At 44.6% G+C, this 24,711-nt stretch overlaps 1 protein-coding gene across 1 annotated transcript in view; it reads left to right on the forward strand.

The window, feature by feature from the left end:
• The first annotated feature begins 10,080 nt into the window (after positions 1-10,080).
• The window catches only part of apbb1 (amyloid beta precursor protein binding family B member 1), a 173,518-nt gene continuing 158,887 nt past the window's right edge, over positions 10,081-24,711 (forward strand). The window contains exon 1 of the mRNA XM_087988515.1: positions 10,081-10,146. The gene's annotated coding sequence lies outside the window, so the exon portion shown is untranslated. The remainder of the gene's footprint in view (positions 10,147-24,711) is intronic.

The raw sequence follows: 24,711 nt of genomic DNA on the forward strand, positions 1-24,711 counted from the left end.
TGTACCTAAGATGGCACCAAAAGGCTTCATTACAAACTTTTCACTGCACTCATTCAAGTGTACGTGACAATAAAGGCTATTCTATTCTAAAGTGAAAACTTTACATTTGCGCATGTTATACTCTATCTGCCAAATTATTACTCATCCAACCAAACTATCTATAGGTTTCTGCATACTTCTTTATGTCTTCATCACAACATAGAAACTAGGGGTAGGTGTAATCCATATGGCCCTTCAAACCTGCCCTGCCATTCAATCTGCTCAGAGCTGACCCTCTCTCTTTCGCTTTCTCCATGTCCTTTGATGCTTTTAATGTCTAAAACTTTTCAATCTCTTTCTTGAATATAGTCAGTGACTTGGCCTCCTGTGGCAGAGAATTCCACAGGTTCACTACTTTTGAATGAAGAAAGGTTTCTTTGTCTCAGTCCTAAATGGTCTCTCCTGTATCCAGGGATTGTGTCCTCTGGTTCTAGACTCTCCAGCCAAGGAAACCATCCTCCCTGCATCTAATCTATCCAGCCCTGTGAGAATTTTATATGATACAATCAGATCACTCCCTCGTCTCCTAAACTCTCATGAATACAGGCCCAGTAGAGTCTGTGGAATGGCAATGTTGTTGCCATCATAAAGGCATGGTGTATGGAGATGCAGAATTGGCAACTCAACTTTCCAGGGCCAAGAACCTTCAGGTAGGACAGGGATGTAAAAAGAGTTCCACTATTAACTAAAGGATTCACTTAATACATTAGAGTGGAGTATAAAATGGGCAGGAGGAATTTAAGATAGCAATTAGGACAGCAGAGATGGGGGCATGGAAATCTCTGATGGGTAAGATTAGGAAGAATCCCAAGATATTCCATAAGGATATTAAGGGGAATAGGATAACCAAGGAAAGGGCAGGGCCCATTAAGAATCAAGCGGGCAATATGTGTGTGGACCCAGAGGACATTGGTAGAGTGTTAGACAAGTACTTCCCGTCTGTACTTCACTTGGGAGAAGAAGGACATAGCTACAGAATTCAGGAACAGGGACTGTGAGTTTTTCAGCAGTTTAACATTGGGCCTGAGGAGGTATTGGAGGTTTTGGCAGGTTTAAAAGTAGATAAATCCCCAAGTCCACATGAGTCGCAGGGAGGTCATCACCTCCTGTGGGAGATGAGGGAGGAGATTACAGAGGTTCAGGCCAAAATTTTTAATATCTCTCTGGTCACTGAGGAGGTGCCAGAGGACTGGCAAATTGATGACACAATTGACTCGATGGCAGGAAGCAGAGGGTAGTAGAGGAAGGATAGTTATCGGATTGGAGACCTGTGACTAGTGGAGTGCCTCAGGGGTCAGTGCTGGGCCATTACTGTTTATTATCCATATGGATAATATGGATTTGGATGAGAATGTACGAGGCATGATTAGTAAGTTTGTAAATGACACTAAAATAGGAGGCATCGTGGACAGTGAGGAAGTTTAAAAGGAATTGCATCAGGACCTTGATCATCTGGAGATGTGGGTGAGAAATGGCAAATGGAGTTTAATTTAGCTAAGCGTGAGGTCTTGCATTTTGGAAAGTCAAATCAAGGTAGGAGCTTTTGGCACACTGGCCTTCATCAGTCAGGGCATTAAGTATAGAAGTTGGGAAGTGATGTTGCAGTTGTACAGGCTGTTGGTGAGGCTGCACTTGGAGAATTGTGTTCAGTTTTGGTCACCTTGTTATAGGAAGGATGTTATTAAACTGGAAAGAGTGCAGAAGAAATTTACAAGGATGTTGCCAGGACTCAACTGTCTGAGTTATAGGAAGAGGTGGGACAAGCTAGGACTTTTTTCTTTAGAGCGTAGGAGACTGATGGGGGATAGACAGAAGAGGATAAGGTCATGAGAGGCATGGATACAGTGAAAACACTCAGTCTTTTTCCCAAGGGTGGGGAATTGCGGACTAGAGGGCATCAGTTTAAGGTTAGAGGGGAAAGAATAAAAGGGGACCTGTTTTAAACAGAGGGTGGTACGCATATGGAATGAGCTGCCAGAGGAAGTGGTTGAGGCGGGTACATTAACAACATTTAAAAGGCATTTGGACAAATACATGGATAGGAAAGGTTTAGAAGGATATGGGCCAAGGGCAGGGAAATGGGGTTAGCGTGGATGGGCATTTTGGTTGAGATGGACCATTTGGGCCAAAGGGCCTGTCTCTGTGCTGTAGGACTCTCTGACTCTATGACTGGAGGACAGTAAATGTGGTTCCACTTTACAAGAAACGTGGTAGAGATAGACCAGGGAATGATAGAGCAGTGTAGTCTAACATCAATGGTGGGGAAAGTATCAGAGAAAATTCTGAAGGGTAGAATTAATCTCCACTTGCAGAGGTAAGGTTTGTTCAAGGGTAGTCAAACAGCTTTGTCAGAGGAAGTTCATGCATAACAAATTTGATGCAATTTTTCGGTGATCAGAGGGTTAGATTGGATTGACAGTGAGACCTCTTTTCCTCGGATGGTGATGGCTAATACAAGGGGACATAGCTTTAAATTGAGGAGTGATAGATATAGGACAAATGTCAGAGGTGGGTTCTTTACTCAGAGTGGTAAACGCGTGGACCACCCTGCCTGCAACAGTAGTAGACTTGCCAACTTTAAGGGCATTTAAATGGTCATTGGATAAACATATGGATGATAATGGGATAGTGTAGGTTAGATGGGTTTCAGATTGGTTTCACAGATTGGTGCAATATCAAGGGCCGAAGGGCCTGGACTGTGCTGTAATGTTCTATGTTCGATGAGGTAGTGGTCAGATGTGCAGATGAGAGTTGTGCAGTTGATGTAGTTTATGTGGCTTTTAGCATATAAGACTGATAAAGAAGGTAAAAACAACTTGGGATCTAGAGTAACTTGGTATATTGGATCTAAAATTGGCTTAGAGACAGGAGATAGAGGGTGGTGTGTCACTGGAAGCTGGTGTGCAGTGGTGTACCACAGGGATCAGTGCTGGGTCTCTTATTGTTTGTAATATATATGAAGGAAACAGAAGAGAACATTGGGGGGATGATAAGTAAGTTCGCAGATGATACAAAGATTGACTGGGTGGGTGGCAGTGTGGAGGAAAGTCTCAGGTTATAGGAGAATATAAACAGAATGGTCAGATGAGAGATCAGTGACAAATGGAATTTAGCCTGTAGTGTGAGGTGATATACTTTAGAAGGAGGAACAAACCAAGGGAGTACTCAATAAATGGAAGACCCACTAGGAAACTCAAAGCAACGGAGGGATCTTGGAGTGTTTGTTCACAGATTCCCTCAAGATAGCAGGGCAGGTTAATCCTGGTTAAGAAGGCACATGGGACACTTGCCTTTAACAGCTGTGGCACAGATTATAAGAGCAGGGAGGTCATGCTTTAGCTGTACAGAACTTTAGTTTGGCCCCAACTGGAGTACTGTGCCCAGGTGTGGTCTCCACGCAATAGGAAGGATGTGGTTGCACTAGAGGGGGTGCAGTGGAGATTCACTAGGATGTCGTTGGCGATGGAGCAGGTTAGCGATGAAGAGAGGCTGGATAAGCTATGGCTGTTTTCTTTGGAACAGAGAAGCCTGAAGGGGCCCTTGGTGGAGGCGTATAAGATTATGTTGAGTAGAAAGTAGCTGTTCCTCTCAGTCAAAGTGTCAATAACAAGGGAACACCGTTTTAAGGTGAAGGGACTGAGGTTTGGAGGGAATTTGATGATTTCCCTAAAAGTGGAAAGGGTCCAGAATGCATTGTCGGGGGGGAGTGCTGGTAGAGGCACCTGAAATGTTATAACCTTCAAAGCTCTGGACCAACTGCTGTCAATTCGAATTAGAATTAGAATCCCTACAGTATGGAAACAGATCCAACAATTCCACACCGGCCCTCCAAAGAGTAACCCACCCAGACCCATTTCCCTACCCTATATTTACCCCTGACCATTGCACCTAACACTATGGGCAGTTTAGCAAGGCCAATTCACCTGGCCTGCACATCTTTTGGATTGTGGGAGGAAACCCACACAGACACAGAGAGAATGAGAAAACTCCACACAGATAGTTACCTGAGGTGGGAATCGAACCCAGGTCCCTGGCATTGTGAGGCAGCAGTGCTAACCACTGAGCCACCGTGCCACCCAGTTGATGAATATAGATTTACAGTAGTTTTTTTAGTACCAACACAATGGGCTGAAGAGCCACTTTCCATACTGTGTGATTCTATTAATCTTTCCTCATAGGACACACCTGCCAATCCTGGTCTAAACACTGGATCTCTGCTGTACTCCCTCTATGGCAAGTAAATCCTTTCTTAGGTACAGTGACCAAAACTGCATTCAATACTAGGTGTAGTCTCACCAAGGCCTTGCAAAACTTCAGTGAGATGTCCCTCCTTCTCACTGAACTTAAAATCCTTTTGCAATGAAGAGCAAATAACCTTCGCTTTCCTAATTATTTTTTGCACCTGCCTGGAACTGGCAGAGGAATTGAATTGGTGCTTTGCATCAGTTTTCACAGTGGAAAACACCAGCAGCATACCAGAACTTCAAAAGAGCCTGGAGCAAAAGTGAGTGTAGTGGCCATCACTAAGGAGAAGGGGCTGGAGGAGCTGCAAGGTCTGAAGGTGGATAAATTATCTGGACCAGATGGACTACAAACCAGAGTTCTGAAGGAGATTGCTGAGGAGATCGTAGAGGCATTGGTGGTCATCTTTCAGGTATCACTGGAGTCAGGGAGGGTCCCAGAGGACTGGAAAGTGGCAAATGCAATATTCCTGTTTCGGAAGGGAAGGAGATAGAGTACAGGAAATTATTGTCCAGTTGGCCTGACCTCAATCATTGGTAAGATTTTAGAGTTCATTATTAAGGGTGAGATTGCAGAGTACTTGGAAGTGCACAGTAAAATAGGGCGGAGTCAGCACGGCTTCATGAAAGGTAGATCATTACTGACAAATATGTTAGAATTCTTTGAGGAGGCAATAAGTAAGTTAGACAAAGGAAAGCCAGTGAACATGAGTCATACAGCACGGACACAGATCCTCTGGACCAACCAGTCCACGCCGAACACAATCCCAAACTAGTCCCACCTGCCTGCTCCTGGCCCATATCCCTCCAAACATTTCCTATCCATGTATCCATCCAAATGTCTTATAAATATTGTAATTGTACCCACACCCACCACTTCCTCAGGAAGTTCATTCCACACATGAACCATGCTCTATGTAAAAAATGTGCCTATTATGTCATTTTAAATCTCTCTCCTCTCACCTTAAAAATGTGTCCCTTAGTCTTGAAATTCCTACCTTAGTGAAAAGACAACTACCATCAATGCTATTTATACCTCTCATTATTTTAGAAACTTCTATCAGGTCGCCTCTCAATCTTCTACGCTCCAGTGAAAGAAATGCCAACCTATCTAGTGTCTCTTTATAATTCAAACCTTCCATACCCAATATGCCAGAAAGCCTTTGCCAAAGTCCTGGACAGGAGGCTGCGAAATAAAAAGCCCAAGATAATGGCATGGATAGTGGACTGGCTGACTGGCAAAAGGCAGAGAGTTGGAATAAAGAGGTCTTTTACAGGATGGCAGGTGACTAGTGGAGTTCACTAGGGGTCAGTGTCAGGACCACAACGATTCATGAACTGAACAAAGGAACTGAGGACATTGTTGCTGAGTTTGCAGATGACAAGGCAGGTGGCATTGAGGAAGTGGGGAGGCTGCAAAAGGACTTGAACAGGCTAAGACAGTGGACAAAGAAATGGTAGATGGAATGCAATGTTGGAAAGTGTGTTATGCACTTTGGTGGGAAGAATAGAGGCTAGACTGTTTTCTAAAGGGGAGAGGCTTTAGAAATCTGAAGCACAAGATGAGTTGGGAGTCCTAGTTAGGATTCTCTGAAGATTATCATGCAGGTTCAGTTGGCGGTTAGGAAGACAATTGCAATGTTAGCATTCATTTCATGAGGGCGAGACTACAAGGAGCTGCTGAGGCTGTGTAAGGCTCTGGTCAGACCGCATTTGGAAAATTGTGAACAGTTTTGGGTTCTGTACCTAAGGAAGGATGTGCTGACCTTGGAGCAGATCTAGAGGAGGTTTACAAGAATGATCCCGGGATGAAGGGCTTGTAACATGAGAACCAATTGAAGACTCTGTATTCGATGGAGTTTAGAAGGATGAGGGTGGACCTGACAAACTTATCAGAACATTGAGGGGACAGAGTAGAGTGGATGAGAAGATACTTTCATTAGTAGGAGAGAATAGGATCAGAGGACATAGCCTCAAAGGGATGACTTTTTAGAACTGAGAATAAAGAATAAAGCACTGTACAACATAGGAGCAGGCACTTAGGTCCACCAAGACTGCACCAACACATGCTGCCTTTCGAAACTGAAAACCTTTTGCCTCTACACAGTCCATATCCCTCTATTCCCTTTCTATTCATATTGTTGTCAAGATGCCTCTTACACCTTGCTATTGATTCTGTCTCCACCATGTCCTCTAGCAGTACTTACTGTTAGGTTCTTTTCCCAAGGTTTCACACACACGATGCAAAATGCAATTCGCGCACACCAGCTTCTGCAAACAGTTAAAATTTATTAAAGCTTGTACAAGCTAGGTGACCCCTCGACCCTCTTTACAGGTGTGCAAAGTCGAGTCAAATAGGCCCCGACAAAGGAAACACATCCCCTTTATACAGGTCAGTTGGTAATGCTCACATATATTCTGGCCACTCCACCCCCATAACCACATGTTACCCCAAGTACAATGGGAGGATGAGATCATCCACAGTGATAATGCAAACGTAAATGCCCCAATCCTGGGGAATCGTTATGCAGATGATTTCCTGACTCAGTGCTTCCCCAAGACAATGTCGGTGTGATATACCCAGCTTCGGGACAACGGTGCAAATGAGTTCTGGCTCCGCTATTTCCCCAGAAATAGCAAGCGAACCTGGTTGGCTGGGGGAAGGCTATGCAAATATTTCTGAATGGAATGGGCTGAATGAGAGTTTAATTTGATAATAGTAGGGGAGTAGTAATAAATGACTGTCATCCACATTCCTACATGAATGTTGTCCCCACTCACTTCCAGAATATTCAGTCAGTGCAGTTGAACCCTTTAACCTTACATTAATGTTCAGAGAGATAGTTCAATTTAATCTTTTAACAATACATTACCACCTTGTGTAAAAAAATTGCTTCTCACATTTCCATTCAACTTTACCCCCTTTAAGCTTAAATCTATGTCCCCTGGTAATTGACATTTCTAAGCAGGGAAAAGACTCTGATTATCCATTCTACCCATGCCTCTTATAGTTTTGTAAACTTCTATCAGGTCACCCCATATTTTTTCATGTTCAAGTGAAAACAAACCAAGTTTGTCCAATCTCTCCTCGTAGCTAATACCCTCCAAACCAGGCAACATCCCACTAAACCATTTCTGTATCCTCTCCAAAACTTCCGATCTTTCTTCTAGTGTGGCAACCAGAACTGTACACAATTTTCCAAATGTGAGCTAACTAAAGTTCTAAACAGCTGCAACATGACTTGCTAATTTTTATACTTTATGCCTTGACTGATGAAGGCAAGCGTGCTATACGCCTTCTTGACCACCTTATCCACTTATATTGCCAAATTCAGGGTCCTTCTGCATGCGGATGCTACTCAAGGGTTTGCTGTTATTGTATATTTTCTTCCTGCATTACATCTCCCAAAATGCATCACCTCACATTTGTCCAGATTAAACTCATTATGCCATTTTTCCACCCAAGTCTCCAACCAATCTACATCCTGTTGTGTCCTCTGGCAATCCTCCTTATTATCCACAGCTCCCCCAATTTTTGTGTCATCTACAACTCAATTGATCAGGCCACCTATATCCCCCTCCATATCATTTATATATATACTACAAACAACAGGGAACACCATTGGTCACAAACCACCTTTCTACCACTACTCTCTCTCTTCTATGAGTAAGTCTGTTCTGTATCCACCTTACCAGCTCAAGGCAGCTCCCATGTGACTTCATATCAGGCTGCCATGAAGGACCTTGACAAAGGACTTGCTAAAGTCCATGTAGACAATGTTTTTTTTGTTTTCTTTACTCATTCTTGGGATGTGGGTGTGACTGGCTGGGCCCAGCATTTATTGCCTGTCCCTCGTTGCCCTTGAGAAGGTGCTGGTGAGCTGCCTTCTTGAACCGCTGCAGTCCACCTGCTGTGGGCTGACTCACAATGCCCGTAGGGAGGGAATTCCAGGATTTTTCACCCAATAACAGGGAAGGAGCAGCGATATATTTCCAGGTCAGGGTCAGGAGTGGCTTGGAAGGGAATTTGAAGGTGGTGGTGCTCCCATATATCTGCTACCCTTTTCCTTGTAAATGGAAGTGGTCTTTGGTTTGGAAAGTCCTGTCTGAGAATCTTTGGTGAGTTTCAGCAGTACATCTTGTGGATGGTACACACTGCTGTTACTGAGTGTCAGTGATGGAGGGAGTGGAAGCATTTTTGTCACTTCCTCAAAAAAACTCAATCAAGTTTGTTAGATACAACCTTAAGTGCACAAAGCCATGTTGCCTATCGCTAATACATCCATATTTTTCCAAATGTGGGTAAATACTGTCCATAAGAATCATTTCCAATAATTTCCCTACCAGTGACATAAGGTTCACTAGCCTGTAATTTCCTAGATTGTGCCTATTGCCCTTCTGAAACAAAAGGAGGCTTTTCTCCAGTCCTCTCAGACCTCTCCTATAACTAACAATTTTGTACAAAGTCTCAGAAATTTCCTCCCTCATCTCCCTCAGAATTCTGGGATAGATCCCATCAGGTCTTTTCAAAAGGACCTCCCCCTTTTTTTATATCAGCATGCTCTAGAATATCAACATCCCTGTTCTGAGACTCACCATCCACAATGCCCTTCTTCTTTGTGAGTATCAATACTTTACTCACTTTTTCTGGCTCCAAAGATAAATTCTCTGAAAACTCGATAAATTCTCTCCTTTGTGCATCTATTCCTTCCTTAGCTTAGCTCTTGTCCCTTAATATTTGTATAAAATCTCTTGGGATTTTCCTTAATACTACTTGGCAGAGATCCTTTTGGTCCTCCTAATTCCTTATTTGAGTTCTTTCCTGCTATTTTTGTACTCAAGTGATCATCCTCCTCCAAGCTAAGAAGGAATTTCTTCAGCCAGAGGGTGGTGACTTTATGGGACTCATTGCCAGAGAGGGCTGTAGAGGCCAAGTCATTGATTGTACTTAGGGGAGAAAGTGAGGTCTGCACCAAGTCACCCTCTTTGAGAAATTGATTGTACTTAAAACAGATAGATAGGTTCTTGATTGGTGAGGGGATCAAGGGTTACGGGGAGAAGCAGGACAATGGAGTTGAGAATCTGAGTCATGATTGGGCTTATAACTTTACTAGGTAAAAACAAGGACTGCAGATGCTGGAAACCAGAGTCTAGATTAGAGTGGCACTGGAAAAGCACGCAGATCAGGCAGCATCCGAAGAGCAGGAAAATTGACGTTTCGGGCAAAATTTCTGATGAAAGGCTTTTGCCCGAAACATCGATTTTCCTGCTCCTCGGATGCTGCCTGACCTGCTGTGCTTTTCCAGCACCACTCTAATCTAGACTCATAACTTTACTATAAGTCTTCCATGCTGGACTTTGCATGTCCAAGTAGACAATGTGAAAAATGTTTCCTTCATCTATGCACCAAGTCACCATCTTTGAGAAATTCAATCATGAATCATCTGGTCTGACATGATCTCCCCTTAACAAATCCCTGCCTCTTCAAATGCAGATTAATTATTTTCCTCAGAATTGTTTCCAATAGTTCCCCCACCACTGAGGTTGGACTGACTAGCCTATATTTTCCCGGTTTATCACATTCTACATTTCTGAGTAAGGGTACAACATTTCCCTGACCCTACACCTACTCTCTCAGGGAACTGCATCTCTCCATTCCCTCACAAACACCTTTCTCCCAACCCCCACAACAACAGTCCTCCGCCTCGTCCTTCGTTCACTGCGCAGGCGCATCTTTACCAAGATGGCCACCAGCCGGTGGCGAGACCCGGATGAAAGGAAATACGTCAGCACCAGGTTATGGAAGTGATCTGACGTCGGTTGTGTCGGTCCCGAGATGTCCCGAAGATAAACAGAAAGGAGTGAGGTAAAAAGAATGCCCGTTAGAGGGGTAATAATGCCCGGGGGAAACTGTTACCAGAAAAGGGGGTAATAATACCCGGGGACGGGAGAGTAATAACTGGGAAGGGAATAATACTTGGGGAGGGGAGAGTAATACCCAGGTTGGCGGGGGAGGGGTAATACTCGGGAAGGGGGGAGTAATACCTGGGGAGGGGGTAACAGTACCCAGGGAGGGGGTGACTAATACCCAGGGAGGGGGTAACAGTACCCAGGGAGGGGGTGACTAATACCCAGGGAGGGGGTAACAGTACCCAGGGAGGGGGTGACTAATACCCAGGGAGGGGGTGACTAATACCCAGGGAATTTGGGAATAATACTGGGGAGAAGGATTATAATATCAAGGGAGGGGAGAGTAATAGCTGGGGGGCTATAATACACGGTGAGGGGTTTAGTGATACCCGGGGAGGGGGAGTAATACCTGGGGAAGGTGGGTAACATTACCCAGGGAAGGGTGGGTAGTAATACCTGTGGGAAATGAGGGGAAGTGATACCTGGGGAGTGGAGGAGTAATACCTGGGGAGGGGAGAGTAATACCCAGGATGAGGGGAATAATACCCGAGGTGGGAAGAGTAATACCTGGGGAGAGGGGAAATAATTCCCAGGGAGGGGAGAGTAATACCTGGGGTGATGGGTAATAATAACCAACGAAGGGGATGTAAGTAATTCTTAGGGAGGTGGGTAACAATACCCAGGGATTGGGGGCAGTAATAACTGGGTAAGGTGAGTAATACTTGGGGAGGTGGGAATAATATGTGGGGGAGGGAGTAATAACACCCAGTGAAGGGGTTTAGTACCTGGGGAGGTGCTGTAATACCCGAGGTGGGTGGGGTAATAACACCTGGGTAATAATACCTGGGGGAGGGGGAAATAACGTCTGGGGGGAGAGTAACACCTGGGAGAGGGGTTAATAACTCCCAGGGATGGAGGCGGAATAATACCCGGTGGGGGAGGTGGAATAATAACCTGGAAGGTGTTAAAAGTTCCCAGGGAGGGTAAATAACAACTGGGGAGTGGGGGAAAAACCCAGGGGAAGGGGGAATCAAACTGTGGGAGGTGGGAGTAATGCCCAGGGAGGGGGGAAATACCTGGTGGGGGGGGGGTGGAGTATCACCCAGGGAGGGGGGAATAACACCCATTAGAGGGGGTACAATCATCTGGGAAAGGGAAGTAAAAATACCCATTAGTGGGGTAAGAAGCTAGCTGTAGGGGCTGTAGAGACACCTGGGGAAAGGGGGTGTATACATACCCCAGAGAGGGGATACATTACCCAGGGGTAGGGGTAATAATACCCGGCAGAAGCATAAGGGAATACCCAGACGAGGTGAGAATATGTGACTAACCCAATGAGAGGAGCCATGTTCTGGATTTAATTTTGGGAAATAAAGATGGACAAGTGGGTGAAGTGACAGTGGGCGACTGTATCAGGGATAGTGGCCACAATTCAGTTTGGTTTAGTATTATGTAAAAGGACAGAGATAAATCAGGAGGAAAAGGTTTTAACTGGGGGAATGCAAATTTTATAAAACTGAGAGGTGGTTTGTCTGAGGTGGACTGGACATGGCTGTGAGGGGATAAAGGTAAAAACAATGACTGCAGATGCTGGAAACCAGATTCTGGATCAGTGGTGCTGGAAGAGCACAGCAATTCAGGCAGCATCCGACGAGCAGCAAAATCGACGTTTCGAGCGAAAGCCCTTCCTGATGCAGGGCTTTTGCCTGAAACGTCGATTTTGCTGCTTGTCGGATGCTGCCTGAATTGCTGTGCTCTTCCAGCACCACTGATCCAGGATGTGAGGGGATAAACCAGTGGGAGGCAGTAAAAGGTGAGGTCCTCAGGACACAAAGCAGACAAGTCCCCTCCAAAAATAAGCACGGTACTGCCAAATCTAGACCCCTACAATTGTCGAGAAAAATATGGGAGAAAATTAAATAGAAAAAGAGAGTTTAAGATAGTCACAAAATACTCAACACTACAGACAGCCTAGTGGAGTATCGAAAGTACAGGGATCGAATGAAGAAAAGAAATAAGAAAATCAAAAAGCAAGCAAGATAAAGGAAAACCCAAAGATATTTTAACTAGTGTATAAAAACAAAACGATAAAATGAAGAATTAGTTCCTAACTCAGATGAAGAAAGAAACTTGTGTGAAGTTGCAGAGGATATGGGAAAAAATTTAGATTTTTTGTCTCCATTTTCACAAAGGAAAGGGATGATGTTGTACAGTAATCCAAGAGGAGCAGTGTGAAATATTATACAAAATAATTATAATGAGAGAGGAAGTGTTAGAGGAGTTGGAATCCTTGAAGGTGGAGAAGTCACCAGGATTGGGTAGATTGTTCCCTAGGACATTGAAGAAGTTCAGGGAGGAAATAGCAGATGTTCTGAGGATTATTTTCCAATCTTCACTAAACACAGGTGAGGTGTTGGAGAAATGTGAATGCAGTTTCATTGTTTGGCCTTTCCTTTGTATCCTTTTTAAATAATTACAGGTCAGTTAATCTTTCTTGAATCCTTTTGTCAAATTGTTAGAATCAATCCTGAGAAATTGAATAAACTGTCACTTAGAAAGCCATGGACTAATCAGGGATGGTCAGCGTGCCTTTGATAAGGGAAGGCAGTGCCTTACAAATTTGATTGAATTCTTTGAGGAAGTGACAAAGAGGATCGATGAGGGTAGTGCAGTGGATGTTGTCTACATGGATTGTAGCAAGGTGAAAGTGAGAAGGCATTTCAAAGAAGAACAAAACAAACAACATTTACAGCCCAGGAACAGGCCCTTCGGCCCTCAAAGCCTGAGCCGATCCAAATGTACTGTCTAAGCCTGTCGATCAATTCCTAAGCATCTGTGTCCCTCTGCTCCCCACCTACTCATGCATCTGTCCAGACGTATCTTAAATGAATCTACCGTGCCTGCCTCTACCACCTCTGCTGGCAATGCGTTCCAGACACCCACCACCCTCTGTGTAAAGTACTTGCTGCGTGTATCCCCCTTAGACTTTCCACCTCTCACCTTGAAAATGTGACCTCTCGTTATGGAATCCTTCCACCTTGGAAAAAGCTTGTCTCTATCCACCCTGTCTATACCCTTCATGATTTTGTAAATCTCAATCAGGTCCCTCCTCAATCTCCTTTTTTCTAATGAAAATAAACCTAATTTCACAAGGTTCCACATGGCAGACTGGTTAAAAAAAGTAAAATTCCATGGGGTACAGGATGATATGTTGAATTGGATCCAAAGTTGGCTTAGTAACAGGAAACAAAGGGTAATGGTCGATATCTGCTCTTGCCAATGGAAAGCAGTTTTGAGTGGTGTTCCGCAGGGCTCGGTGTTGGGACCTCTGCTGTTTGTTTTATACATTAACAAATTGAATTTAAGCAATTGTGAAATTTGCAGATAACTCAATAATTGGCTGTGCAGTGGATAGTGTGGAGGATAACTGATGCAGATGGATTGGTGGAGTGGACAGGAAAGTTGCAGTTAGAGGTCACTCTGATAAATGTGAGGTAATGCATTTAGGAAGGTCAAACAGTAAAAGGGAATACAGTGAGGGGGAGATGAAGTGAGGTCTTGGTGTGCAAGTGCACGGGTCGCTAAAGGTAGCGGTGCAGGTAGCTAAGGTTGTAAAGAACTTCCATATCCGCCACAGATTCACCTGCACCTCCACCCACATTATCTACTGCATCCGCTGCAGCCGGTGTGGCCTCCTCTATATTGGGGAGACAGGCCGCCTACTTGCGGAGCGATTCAGAGAGCACCTCTGGGCCACCCGGACGAACCAACCCAATCACCCTGTAGCACAGCATTTCAACTCCCCCTCCCACTCCACCGAGGATATGCAGGTCATTGGACTCATCCACCGCCAAACCACAACAACGCGACGGTCGGAGGAGGAGCGTCTTATCTTCCGACTGGGAACCCTCCAACCACAGGGGATGAACTTGGACTTCACCAGTTTCTTCATCCCCCCTCCCGCCACCTTGTCTCAGCCGAATCCCTCCAGCCCGGCACCGCCTTCCTGACCTGCAGTCTTCTTCTTGACCTCTCCGCCTCCACCCTACTCCGACCTATCACCTTCACCTTGACCTCTTTCCACCTATCACATTTCCAACGCCCCTCCTCCAAGTCCCTCCTCCCTACCTTTTATCTTCTCCTGCTGAACACTCTCTGCTCATTCCTGAAGAAGGGCATGTGCCCGAAACGTCGAATCTTCTGTTCCCTGGATGCTGCCTGACCTGCTGTGCTGTTCCAGCAATAAAGTTTCGGCTGTAAAGAACTGGAGTATTGTATGCAGTTTTGGTCACCACATTACAGGAAGGATGTAATTGCTCTGGAGAAAGTGCAGAGAAGAATTACCAGAATGTTGCCAGGGCTAGAGAATTGTAACTATGTGAAGAGATTGGGGTTGTTTTCCTTGGAACAGAGGAGGCAGAGGGGTGACGTGATTGAGGTATACAAAACCTGAAATGGTAAGCATAGTGTAAACAGGAGAAACCTGTTTCACTTGGCAGAGTTCAAATATCAGTGGTCATGAATTCAAATGAAGTGGCAGGAGGATTAGAGGGGCTGTGAGGAAAAACATTTTTATGTGGAGTTTGGTGGGTATCTGGAGTTCATTCCTGAGTTGGTGGTGGAGACACAGAGCCTAAACTCTTTTCCAAAGTATCTGGATCTACACCTTAAGTGCTGGAAGCTGCAGGGATATGGGTTATGTGCAGGAAGATGGGATTAGAAAGTGTATCTGGGTCGGCATGGACAAGATGGGCACAATGGCCCTCTTGTGTGCTGTCTCATTTCTATGGAGAGAGCTCTAAAAGTACCCATGAGAGGGGTTTTAAAAAAAGGAGAATGGTAAAATCACCTGTTAGAGGGGTGAAAATATCCAGAAGACAAGTAAAAACACTGAGGGGAGGGAAGAGTGAGATTAAAAAAAACTTGGGAGAGGTCATAGAGGTATTCAGCACAGAAACAGACCCTTCGGTCCAATTCATCCATGCTGACCAGATAGCCTAAATAACCCTAGTCCCATTTGCCAGCATCTGGCCCATATCCCTTTAAACCCTTCCTTTTCATGTACCAATCCGGATGCCTTTTAAATGTTGTAATTATACCAGTCTCCTCCACTTCCTCTGGCAGCTCATTTCATACATGTATCACCCTCTGTATAAAAAAGTTGTCCCTTAGGTCTCTCTCAAATCTTACCTCTCTCATCTTAAGCCTATGCCCTCTAGTTTTGAACCTCTCCCACCCCTGGGAAAAGACCTTGTCTATTTATCCTATCCATGCCCCTCATGATTTTATAAACCATTATAAGTTCACCCCTCAGCCTCCAATGCTCCAGGGGAAATAGTCTGTCTGTTCAGCCTCTTCTTATAGCTCAAACACTCCAAGCCTGGCAATATCCTTATAGAGACAGAGTTCTGCAGCACAGAGACAGGCCCTTCGGCCCACACTGCTCCATGCTGACCAAAATGCCCATCGACACTAATCCCATTTCCCTGCATTTGGCCCATATCCTTCTAACCCTTTCCTATCCATGTATTTGTCCAAATGCCTTTTAAATGTTGTTAATGTACCCGCCTCAACAACTTCCACTGGTAGCTCATTCCATATGCGTACCATCCTCTGTGTAAGAATAAAAGTTGCCCCTCAGGTTCCCTCTTATTCTTTGCACTCTAACCTATCCTTGTAAATCTTTTGTGAACCCTTTCACAACATCCTTCCTGTAGCTGGTGCATAAAAATACCCAGAAGATGAGTAAAAACATGAGATAGGGGTAAAAACAGTCAGGACCAGAAGGTCATAAGATATTGGAGCAGAATTAGGCCATTTGGCCCATCACACTGCTCCACCTATCGATCGTGGATGATATGTTTCTTAACCCCATTCTCCACTTCCCTGTAACCCTTGATCTCCTCATTAATCAAAAACCTATCTATCTCTGTCTTAAATACACTCAATAACTTGGTCTCCACAGCCTTCTGCAACAGATCCATAGATTTATCATCCTCTGGCTGAAGAAATTCATCCTGGGTGGCAGTGTGAAATGTGATGAGGATGTTAGGAGAATACAGGGTGACCCGGACAGGCTAGGTGAATGGACGGATGCATGGCAAATGCAGTTTAATGTGGATAAATGTATGGTTATCCACTTTGGTGGCAAGAACAGGAAGGCAGATTACTACCTAAATGGAGTCAAGTTAGGTAAAGGGGCAGTACAACGAGATCTAGGTGTTCTTGTACATAGTCAATGAAAGCAACCATGAACGTACAGCAGGCAGTGAAGAAAGCTAATAGCATGCTGGCCTTCATAACAAGAAGAATTGAGTATAGAAGCAAAGAGGTCCTTCTGCAGCTGTACAGGAACCTGGTGAGACCACACTTGGAGTATTGTGCGCAGTTTTGGTCTCCAAATTTGAGGAAAGACATTCTGGCTATTGAGGGAGTGCAGCGTAGGTTCACTAGGTCAATTTCTGGAATGGCGGGACTATCTTACGCTGAAAGATTGGAGCGACTGGGCTTGTATACCCTTGAGTTTAGAAGGCTGAGAGGGGATCTGATTGAGACGTATAAAATTATTAAAGGATTGGACACTCTGGAGGCAGGAAGCATGTTTCCGTTGATGGGTGAGTCCCGAACCAGAAGACACAGTTTAAAAATAAGGGGTAGGCCACTTAGAACAGAGTTGAGGAGAAACTTCTTCACCGAGAGAGTGGTGGGTATATGGAATGCTCTGCCCTAGAAGGCTGTGGAGGCCAAGTCTCTGGATACTTTCAAGAAAGAGTTAGATAGAGCTCTTGAGGATAGTGGAATCAAGGGTTATGGGGATAAGGCAGGAACAGGATACTGATTGAGGATGATCAGCCATGATCATATTGAATGGTGGTGCTGGCTCGAAGGGCGGAATGGCCTACTCCTGCACCTATTGTCTATTATCTTAGTTTAAATCATTGTCTCTTCACTCTAAGGCTGTGCGCTCCAGTCCTGGTCTCTCCTACATTTTCTCCACAACCACTCTATACAGGCCTCTCAATATTCTGTAAGTATCAATGAGCTCCCTCCTCTCATCTTTCTAAACTCCATTGAGTATAGACCCACAGTCCTCAATCTCTCTGGATCCCTTCCAATGCCCCATCCTTCCTTAGACACCTGGACCAAAACTGCTCAAAATATTCCAAATGCGGTCTGACTAGAGCCTTGTACATCCTCAGCAACATATCTTTGCTCTTGTACTCTAGCTCTCTTGAAATCAATGCACTTGTCTTCCTAACTGCCAACAGAACCTGCATGTTCTAACCCGTAAGAGAATCCTGAACTAGGACGCCCAAATCTCTTCGTGCTTAAGATTTCTAAAGCCTATTTCCATCTCAAAAACAGTCTGTGCCTTTATTCTTCCTACCAAAGTACCTCACTTTCCTGTTATATTTCATGTTCCACTTTGCTGACTCTCCCAGCCTGTCCAAGTCTTTCTGCAGCCTCCCCACTTCCTCAACACTACTTGTCCCTCCACCTATCTTTGTGCCACCTAGAAACCCAGCCACAATGCCCTTAGTTCCTTTCTCCAGTTTGTTAACTGAGGGGTAAAAAAAACACCTGGAAGAGGGGTAAAAATGCCTGGGAAGATAAATATTCATGATAACCGTCAAGTAATCAGAAGAGGAGTGAAAATAGCTAGTAGGAGAGAGTTAAAAATCTGAGTTGAAATTGATTTGGAGGTGCTGATGTTGGACTTGGGTGTACAAATTTAAAAATCACACAACACCAGGTTATAGTCCGACAGGTTTATTTGGAAGCAAAAGCTTTCTGAGTGCTGCACCTTCAGGTGGTTGAAGAGTAATGTAAAAATAACAAGGAGAAAAGACATAAATACCCAGGAGTGAGATATACCCAGGAGAGGGGTTAAAAAAACCTGGGAGTGTCCATGAAAACACTCAAATGTTTTGGCCTTATCTGTTTTCTTTGGCAGAGAATTCCACAAGCTCCCCACTCTTTGGGTGAAAACATTTCTCCTCATTCTCAGCCCTAAGTGGCCTCTTCCCTATCTTTAAACAGTGATCCTCTGGTTCTGGACACCCTGATCATTGAGAATATCCTTCCTGTGTTTACCCTGTCTGGTCCTGTCTGAACATTATCGGCTTCTATAAGATCGTTCCTCATTCCTCTGAACTCCATTGACCGTAGAGCAGTACAGCACAGAAATAGGCTCTTTGGCACACCCAGCCTGCACTGACTATGATACCATTCTAAACTAATCCCACCTGCCCGCATATAGTCTGTATCCTTCTATTTTCTTCCTGTTCAAGTATTTGTCTAAAGGTTTCTTAAAATGTTACTATCATTTCTGCTTCTGTCACCTTTCTGAGGAGGTTATTCTAGCTACCTACCACCCTCTGTGTAAAAAAAATACAAAAACAAATTGGTGGCATTGTAGGTAGTGAGAAAGATTGACAAAGGATACAACAGGATATAGTTGAAAGGTTAGCCCAATTCCTCTGTTCCTCCTTCAGATAACTGTCCTTTCCCTCGGTACCTCCTTGCTCCTATTAGACATACAAGATACCTTGAGATTCTTCTTGATCCTACTTCCTACATTTCATGGCCTCTTTTTGCCTTCCTAATTCTTTTAAGTTTTTCCTTTTCTTTTATATACCACAAGGACCTTGTCTTTTTTCAGAATAACTGATCCACAGTCTCTTTATATATGAGTCCTGTTTGCTTCCATTGTCGAGGAAGATCTGCCTACTGAGTCAGTATGGGTGGAAATTAGGAACAGCAAGGGAGCAGTCACCTTGTTAGGGATTTACTACAGGCCCCCCAATTGCAGCAGGGAGATGGAAGAAAGCATAGGTCGGCAGACTTTGGAAAAGTGTGGATGTAGTAGGGTTTTGTAATGGGTGACTTTAACTTTCCCAATATTGATTGGAACCTCCTTCGAGCAGAAGATTTGAATGGAGCTGTTTTTGTAAGATGTGTTCAGGAGGGTTTCCTAACTCAGTACGTTGACAGGCCGACGAGGGGAGAGGCCATTCTAGACTTGGTGCTCGGAAACGAGCCGGGGCAGGTATCAGATCTTGTGATGGGAGAGCATTTTGGTGATAGTGACCACAACTGCCTCACATTCTACATAGCTATGGAGAAGGAGAGGATTAGGCAAAATGGGAGGATATTTAATTGGGGAAGAGGAAACTATGATGCGATTAGACATGAGTTAGGAAGCATGGATTGGGAGCAATTGTTCCATGGTAAAGGCACTATAGACATGTGGAGACTGTTTAAGGAACAGTTGTTGCAAGTGATGAATAAATATGTCCCTCTGAGACAGACAGTAAGTGGTAAGATAAAGGAACTTTGGATGACGAGAGCGGTGGAGCTTCTCGTCAAAAGGAAAAAGGTAGCTTACATAAGGTGGAGGAAGCTAGGGTCAAGCTCAGCTCTAGAGGATTACAGGCAGGCCAGGAAGGAGTTCAAAAATGGTCTGAGGAGAGCCAGGTGGGGGCTCGAGAAAGGCTTGGCAGAACGGATTAGGGAGAACACAAAAGCATTTTACACTTATGTGAGGAATAAGAAAATGGTCAAAGAAAGAGTAGGGCCGATCAGGGATAACATAGGGAGTCTGAGGTGGTAGGGGAAGCCCTAAATGAAGCCCTTGCTTCTGTCTTTATGAAAGAAACAAATCTTTGTAGTGAATGGGAGAAGGATCTTTGCAGAAGGATCCAGACAGTTTGGAAGAGTGGTCCAGGAAATGGCTGATGGAGCAAATGCGAAGTCTTGCATTTGGTAAAAAGAATACAAGCATGGACTACTTTCTAAACGGTGAGAAAATTCGTAAAGCCAAAGTACAGAGGGATCTGGGAGTGCTAGTTGAGGATTCTCTAAAGGTAAACATGCAGGTTGAGTCCGTGATTAAGAAAGCGAATTCAATATTGTCAATTATCTCAAGAGGGTTGGAATATAAAAGCACTGTTGTGCTACTGAGACTTTATAAAGCTCTGGTTAGGCCCCATTTGGAGTACTGTGTCCAGTTTTGGTCCCCACACCTCCGGAAGGACATACTGGCACTGGAGCGTGTCCAGCGGAGATTCACACAGATGATCCCTGGAATGGTAGGTTTAACATATGAGGAACGGCTGAGGATCCTGGGATTGTATTCATTGGAGTTTAGAAGATTAAGGGGAGATCTAATAGAAACTTACAAGATAATACATGGCTTGGAGAGGGTGGGCGCTAGGAAATTGTTTGTGTTAGGCGAGGAGACTAGGACCCGTGGACACAGCCTTAGAATTAGAGGGGGTAAATTCAGAACAGAAATGCGGAGACATTTCTTCAGCCAGAGAGTGGTGGGCCTGTGGAATTCATTGCCACAGAGTGCAGTGGCGGCTGGGACGCTAAATGTCTTCAAGGCAGAAATTGATAAATTCTTGATGTCACAAGGAATTAAGGGCTATGGGGAGAATGCGGGTAAGTGGAGTTGTAATGCCCATCAGCCATGATTGAATGGCGGAGTGGACTTGATGGGCCGAATGGCCTTACTTCCGCTCCTATGTCTTATGGTCTTATGAATAAAACCTTTGAAGAGCAGGTGTGCATGCTGGAATGGATAGAGATAGAGGAAGCTGATGTGCTGAAAATTTTGTCAAACATTAAGATTGACAAGTCGCCAGGCCTGGACCAGATTTGTCCTCGGCTGCTTTGGGAAACGAGAAATGCAATTGCTTCGCCCCTTGCGAAGATCTTTGCATCTTCGCTCTCCACTGGAGTCGTACCTGAGGACTGGAGAGAGGCAAATGTAATTCCTCTCTTCAAAAAGGAAATAGGGAAATCCCCGGCAATTACAGACCAGTAAGTCTCACGTCTGTCGTCTGCAAGGTGTTAGAAAGGATTCTGAGGGGTAGGATTTATGACCATCTGGAAGAGCATGGCTTGATTAAATGCAGTCAACACGGCTTTGCGAGGGGCAGATCATGCCTCTCAAATCTTATCGAGTTCTTTGAGGATGTGACTAGAAAAGTTGATGAGGGTCGAGCTGTGGATGTGGTGTACCTGGACTTCAGCAAGGCATTTGATAAGGTTCCCCATGGTAGGTTCATCCAGAAGGTCAGGAGGAATGAGATACAGGGGAACTTAGCTGTCTGGATACAGAATTGGCTGGCCAACAGAAGACAGCGAGTGGTAGTAGAAGGAAAATATTCTGCCTGGAAGTCTGTGGCGAGTGGTGTTCCACAGGGATCTGTCCTTGGGCCTCTATTGTTTGTAATTTTTATTAATGACTTGGATGAGGGGATTGAAGGATGGGTCAGCAGGTTTGCAGACGACACAAAGGTTGGAGGTGTCGTTGACAGTATAGGGGGCTGTTGTAGGCTGCAGCGGGACATTGACAGGATGCAGAGATGGGCTGAGAGGTGGCAGATGGAGTTCAACCTGGATAAATGCGAGGTGATGCATTTTGGAAGGTCGAATCTGAAAGCTGAGTACAGGATTAAGGATAGGATTCTTGGCAGTGTGGAGGAACAGAGGGATCTTGGTGTGCAGGTACATAGATCCCTTAAAATGGCCACCCAAGTGGACAGGGTTGTTAAAAAAGCATATGGTATTATGGCTTTCATTAACAGGGGGATTGAATTTAAGAGTCGTGAGATCTTGTTGCAGCTCTATAAAACTTTGGTTAGACCGCACTTGGAATACTGCATCCAGTTCTGGTCGCCCTATTATAGGAAAGATGTGGATGCTTTGGAGAGGGTTCAGAGGAGGTTTACCAGGATGCTGCCTGGACTGGAGAGCTTATTTTATGAAGAGAGGTTGACGGAGCTCGACTTTTTACATTGGAGAAAAGGAGGTGGAGAGGGGACCTAATTGAGATATACAAGATAATGAGAGGCATAGATAGAGTCGATAGCCTGAGACTATTTCCCAGGGCAGAAATGGTTAACACGAAGGGTCATAGTTTTAAGCTGGTTGGAGGAAAGTATAGAGGGGAGGTCAGAGGCGGGTTCTTTACACAGAGAGTTGTGCGAACATGGAATGCGTTGCCAGCAGCAGTTGTGGAAGCAAGGTCATTGGGGACTTTTAAGAGACTGCTGGACATGCATATGGTCACAGAAATTTGAGGGTGCATACATGAGGATCAGTGGTTGGCACAACATCGTGGGCTGAAGGGCCTGTTCTGTGCTGTACTGTTCTATGTTATTCCAGGAATTTGTCTGGTGAACTTTGATTGTACTATTTCCATCACCAGAAAATTCTTCCTTGGATAAGGAGACAGAAACTTCACACAGTAATCCAGCTGTGTTCTCACCAAGGCCTTGGATAATTGCAGCAAGGCATCCCTGTACTTGAATACTATCGCTATGTAGGCCACATATCATTTGCCCTCATCACTTGTCTGCCTGATGCATCTGCTTGCTTGCTTTTGTGGGCGGCACGGCGGCACAGTGGTTAGCACTGCTGCCTCGCAGCGCCAGAGACCCGGGTTCAATTCCCGTCTCAGGCGACTGACTGTGTGGAGTTTGCACGTTCTCCCCGTGTCTGCGTGGGTTTCCTCCGGGTGCTCCGGTTTCCTCCCACAGTCCAAAGATGTGCAGGTCAGGTGAATTGGCCATGCAAAATTTCCCGTAGTGTTAGGTAAGGGGTAAATGTAGGGGTATGGGTGGGTTACGCTTCGGTGGGTCGGTGTGGACTTGTTGGGCCGAAGGGCCTGTTTCCACACTGTAAAGTAATCTTTCAGTGACTAGTGTACAAGGACACCCAGGTGTTACATCTCTCCTTCTGCTAATCTATTGTCTTCAGGTAATTTTCCTTTCTGCTTTTGCTATCAAAGTGGATAACTTCACATTTATTCACATCATACTACAACTGCCATGTATTTGCCCACTCACATGACTTGTTTAAATTACACTTAAGCATCTCTGCATCCTTCTTCCAGTCTACCTTCCCACCCAGCTCTGTGTCTTCTGCAAACTTGGAGATATTCCATTTTGGTTCCTCATCTAAATCATTAATGTATATTGTGAATAAATGGGGTCCAAGCACTGATCCATGTGTACCCTGATTATCACTGGCTACCTCTTGGTTAATGAGCCATTTGTTCGTCCTCTTTGTTTCCAGTCTGCCAAGACGTTCACTGTCTGTGTCATTACACTATCCCTAATGCCATGGTGGACTTTAATCTTACATGAAAATTTTTGTGTGAGATCTTATTGAAGCCTGAAAGACGACGTAAACCACATCTACTGCCCCCCCCCGCCTTATCCTTGTAAAATTCCAATAGATTTGTCAAGCATGATTTCCCTTTCATAAATATATGCTGACGTTGTCCAATCCTGTCTCTGTTTTCGAAGTGCCCTGCTGCCAAATCTTTTAAAATGTTCTCTAGCCTTTTGCCCACTACTACATCAGGCTGACTGGTTTATAATTCCCAGTTTTCTCTCTACCTCTTTTGTTAAATAGTGAGGTTACATTAGTTCTACTCCAATCCTCCAAGGGGCAGCACGGTGGCTCAAGGGTTAGCACTGCTGCCTCACAGCGCCAGGGACCCGGCTTCAATTCCTGCCTTGGGCAACTGTCTATGTGGAGTTTGCACATTCCCCCTGTGTCTGTGTGGGTTTCCTCCTGGTGCTCAGTTTCCTCCCACAGTCCAAAGATGTGCAGGTTAGGTGAATTGGCCATGCTAAATTGCCCATAATGTTAGGTGCATTGGTCTGGGGTGAATGTAGGGGAATGGGTCTGGGTGGATTGGTCTTCAGAGGATCGGTGTGGACTTGTTGGGCTGAAGGGCCTGTTTCCACATTGTAGGGAATCTAATCTAATCCAAGTCAATCGAATCTTAGCAGATGTATTGGTGATCATCTTCCATGTCTAGGTTCACTTCCCTAAGTATTTTGAGATGTTGATTATTGTGCCCTGGAGATTTATTGGTCTTAATTCCCATCAATTTCCCCAACACCATTTCCCTATTAATAATTGCAGGAATTCCACCTCTGATTTGATTTGCTGAATCCATTGCAGATTAAAGTCGTCCTAAACTGCAGCTGTACCTTGATTGTTTGCATCTCTGATTTCCTGCTTAATGACTTCCCTCATTACCGCTACAGTTTGGGTAATATCCTCCCATTTCCTTCTTTTCCTTCCTCTCATGAGTCTCCATGTTCCTCCACATTTTTGGAACCTTATTTGTGTCCTCTTTTGTGAAGGCAGGGCCAAAGTATGTTTTTAATTGGTCTTCCGTCTCTTTGTTCCTCATTACAGCTTGCCCTATTTCTGACTGTTTGTCTTCACTAATCTTTTTCTCTTCTATATCTATCAGTTTGTGTGTTCCCTTTTAGTTTAAATTCATACTCGATTTTCCCTTTCTTAATCAATCCTGTTGTTCTTTGCAGAAATGTAAACTACTTCCAGACCTCAAGACTTCTGTTTTTCTTTGTCCAATTTGTATATGCCTTTGTTGGAGCTAATACAATCCCTTATTTCTCTGGTGTGCCATGATCAGGCCACACTTCCCATTTTATTTTTGTGTCAAACAGGAATGAATAATTGTGTG

The sequence above is a fragment of the Chiloscyllium plagiosum genome, unplaced genomic scaffold (genome assembly GCF_037043375.1).
Source record: "Chiloscyllium plagiosum isolate Xiang-an unplaced genomic scaffold, Cpla_swu_hap1 HiC_scaffold_6, whole genome shotgun sequence".
Classification (NCBI taxonomy): Eukaryota; Metazoa; Chordata; class Chondrichthyes; order Orectolobiformes; family Hemiscylliidae; genus Chiloscyllium; species Chiloscyllium plagiosum.